The 2,943-nt window shown below is 45.6% G+C and overlaps 1 long non-coding RNA gene across 1 annotated transcript in view; it reads left to right on the forward strand.

Annotated features, from left to right (window-relative positions):
- Nucleotides 1-2,943, forward strand: part of LOC116072858 — a 12,701-nt gene that overhangs the window by 1,018 nt on the left and 8,740 nt on the right. The window lies entirely within an intron of this gene.

A 2,943-nucleotide genomic window follows, 5' to 3' on the forward strand; every position in this document is an offset into this window, starting at 1 on the left:
GAAAACCACACTCTGGCTCAGAAGATGCCAACCCTGAAGGGTGAAAGGCAGGAAGAAAAAGTCACTAACTCCTGTTCCAGAGAAACATAGCATCCAGAACCACCGTTAGTGTGGTTGCCCCAGGGCCGGAGTGTTTACTGGGTCAGTACCCATGAAAATGGGTTTAGTGGTCTTAAGATTTAAAATAAAAATAAATTTATTTAAAACTAGACCAGTTACAGACAGAAACATTCTTAGCCTCTCTCCCTGCCTTCTTTGTAGCTGTGTAACAACACCAGACACTCTATCTACCTCTGTGTTCAGCTCCAATGTCTTGGTTTCTTTTTTTTTCCATAATATTTTTATTATTTGGAATTTCACATCATGAACTTCAAGCATCCTCACTTTCCAGCACTTCCAGGTCCACCCCTCCTCTTGGGACTCCCCCATGCCCACCCACACCCACAAAAAAAGAAGGAGAAAAGTCCAATTTGTGTTGCCCATATACTCACTGGAGCATGGTCAAACTGCGGGTGGCCAGCTCCTTAAGGATGACTGAGTCCTTCCCCACCTGCACCCTGGCAAGAAGCCATCAGTTCTGAAGAGTTATACTTCAGCATCTTTATCCCAATTTTAAAAAGTTCTCTAAAATGGCTTTCTGTCTAAGCTGTTACTTATTGGGGTCAGGGGGCAGGGTTGTCACAGAAACCTATATCCCTCTTCCTCAACTGTGAGTTTGCAGTCAATCCCACAGAAAAGTAGCTTCTCTGCCCTTTAGAGTTAGCAGGAGCACGGAGCATGGATTTACAGCACAAACCAAGGATAAGCCACTGACCTTGACATGGTTTCTTGTGGCAGTACAGAGCATGGACATCAACCTGGCCCTCTGCTTCTACACAAGCCATAGACCATTACAGCCCTTAGTGGCAGCACAGACAAAGGACATCAACATGGATTCAGGCTTCAGCACAGATCATGGACATCCACATGGCCTTCTGGGGTAACATGGGCCATGTACATCACCGACCTTGGCTGCAGACATGAGTGCTCAGCATCAGCATGGACCCAGGCATCACCATGGCTTCAGGTTGGCAGCATAGGCCATTCACATCAACATGGCCCATGGTAGCAAGCTCCTGAACTTTTAACTTGAAGGCATTTGTTGTAAAGGAGTCCCTTTCTTGGTTGTCACCAGTAGTCCTCATTTCCAGGGCTAGTGACTTTATCTCTGATCAAGAACGAAACAACACACACAGCCTTTCACAAAGATTGCCATAGTGATAGCTGCTAGAAGTGCATTATCATTTAGTTGTGTTCTCAGGACAGGGCAAGACCTTGACCTCAGCCAATGCCTGGGATACAAGGTGGAATTCAGTAGAACACTTTTTCAAAGTCTTCTTCAACTTAGGACCTGGTTCCCTTATAAGGGTATGTGTATATAATGGCATATGGCTCATGTATACATTTTTCCTCAACCCCACCCCAACCATGCATTCCTGCTACTGATGTAGAAATACAACTTGGGGCTGACATGAACACCTCAGGTCTCTTTTGAGGAAAGGAAACTACTTTGCTAAGCCCCTTGACATACGTCACTGTGGCGTGCTTGCTAATGGGCAGAGTTTCTTTGGGGGAATCATATAAATGTTCTAAGGGTGGTGGTGGTGGCTGCACAACTCTGATTATTGTAAAGACACTAAATTTAAAACATGTAAATAGTCTATGTCAAAGCAAAATTCAGGAACTCACTGCCTGCCTCCCTCATTGGCTGCCAGCTGCAAGAGGGAAAGAATTTTGTGTTTTGTCCTTGAGAGTATTTTGGGCTACAGATGCTTTCCTTAAGTATTTGTAGAATGACTGACAGATGACAAGGTGAGTACAATGCATGAGACAGTGTCCCCAGAGGAGCAGCTTGTATCTGGAAGTCTCCCTGGGGCCTCCAAGCCACTGCTACTTTTCTTAAAGACATTGGAGGGTCTTGTGTCACTCAGGACTTCACTTTGATTTAGGTTCTGAATAGTAGAATTGCTATCCAATTTTGCAGTGGCTTGGATGGGTGAGTGGTGAGTACAGTAGACAGGGGCCTTGGGCAGGTTTCTAGGTTCCAGGCCAGCCTCAGCTGTTCAGCAGTCAATGGACTTCTCAGAATATTATGGATCCTCAGTCTTCATTAGGGATGGGACTTTTGTTTCTTTTCCTTTTTGGCTGGGACTCTGTTTCTTAATTGCCCTGGGGGCAGGGTCACCTGTCCTCTAGACAGAGGCAAGTGTGATGACTGAGGAAAGGCTATCCAGGCATTCTGATTGGAGAAAGCATGGGAAGGGGAGGGAAGGCAGAAGGTCTCACCTATAGCAGCAAGTCTGTGCAGCCTCAATCTTTGAGGCACAGCCATGGTATCATGGGCCCTTACCTGCCCTTGGATACCTGGAGGATGAATCTGGTGTCTATAGGGATGACTGTAAGTAACAGACATTTGAGAGGGACACTCTTTAGACTCACGTATAATACAGCCCAGTCCTTGAAAAATTTCACAACACATACCTTGTTCAGATTCCCAGTCACCTTCCAGGTGGTTCTGTCATGGGGACTTACAAGTAGTGCTGTTCCCAATGCCTCCTCAGGCTCATCTTCTTGCTCTCCTTATATACAACACAGAGTCGAGAGAGAATGGGAATTAATTAAGCCACACAACCAGTTAGCTGAAGGACAAAACCCTGCATTCCCCTGAAGGCCAGTGTGTACAAATATGGCAGTGTGCCCATGTATTTGGCAGAACATGGTACCTGGTACCTGCTCAGTGCTTGACATGTTTTTCTTGTTCAATTCCAGTAGACCCAGTGGATTATTAGTTCCATCTTATCAGTGTGTACCACCAAATGTTTATTGAGCCTCCATTCTTTCATCTATAAACCTAGGCTTTGAATGAAGGTATCCACAGCTGCTTCCTTAGGGTTGACTGTCTCT

This window comes from Mastomys coucha, unplaced genomic scaffold (genome assembly GCF_008632895.1).
Source record: "Mastomys coucha isolate ucsf_1 unplaced genomic scaffold, UCSF_Mcou_1 pScaffold23, whole genome shotgun sequence".
Taxonomy (NCBI): domain Eukaryota; kingdom Metazoa; phylum Chordata; class Mammalia; order Rodentia; family Muridae; genus Mastomys; species Mastomys coucha.